Consider the following 727-nt stretch of genomic DNA (forward strand, 5'->3'; position numbering starts at 1 on the left):
GGGCTAACGTTTTGTACCGTATTGCCCCATAAATTTAAGTTACTCTGTGGCCCCATCCCTTGTATTTGCAGTTCACGCGTTTTACGTGGGAGAGAATTGCAGCGTTAGTTTTGGTCATTTGATGGATTAATATTTAAACGCTGTAGAGCAGCAACTACATCTCTCTAATTTCTGTTCGAAGTTAGTAGTTAAATCGTATACCATCTTTATTACACTCTTAACATTCTTTTCTAGGCATTTGTGAGCTTTACTCACGCTTTCAAGTTTCGTATCAAGTGTGTTCACTTTCTAACTTAATCTTTCTTTAACTTAATCTCTTTCATCTCCTAAGACATCTGCCCAATTGTACATTCATCACACGCATCAAGTACTTTACTTAATTCCTTTGCAAAGCATCGGCCTCTCCTCTTTGTGTAAACGCTCCTTTTCTTGGCGTTCCTTTTTGCTCTGGTTAATAGTTCCTTTTATGGTTTCCAATAAAAGTCTATCTCTCTCTTCCCGTTCCTTCTCCTTAATTCGATCTGTCTCTTCCCTTATCTGTTCTCCCTCTTATCAAGTTTGGCAAAGAGTAAGATTAGAAAATCATTCCCAACTGCTAGCATTGACATAGCATTCATGGTCGGTACTGTAACTAAGTTACTTTCTGTTGAAGTACCTGATTTCCTATCAGTTTGCTGCATACTTACATACTTACAGCAGAACCTATAATTTCATGTGCTGAATCAAA

The sequence above is a fragment of the Schistocerca piceifrons genome, chromosome 3 (assembly GCF_021461385.2).
Source record: "Schistocerca piceifrons isolate TAMUIC-IGC-003096 chromosome 3, iqSchPice1.1, whole genome shotgun sequence".
NCBI classification, from domain to species: Eukaryota; Metazoa; Arthropoda; class Insecta; order Orthoptera; family Acrididae; genus Schistocerca; species Schistocerca piceifrons.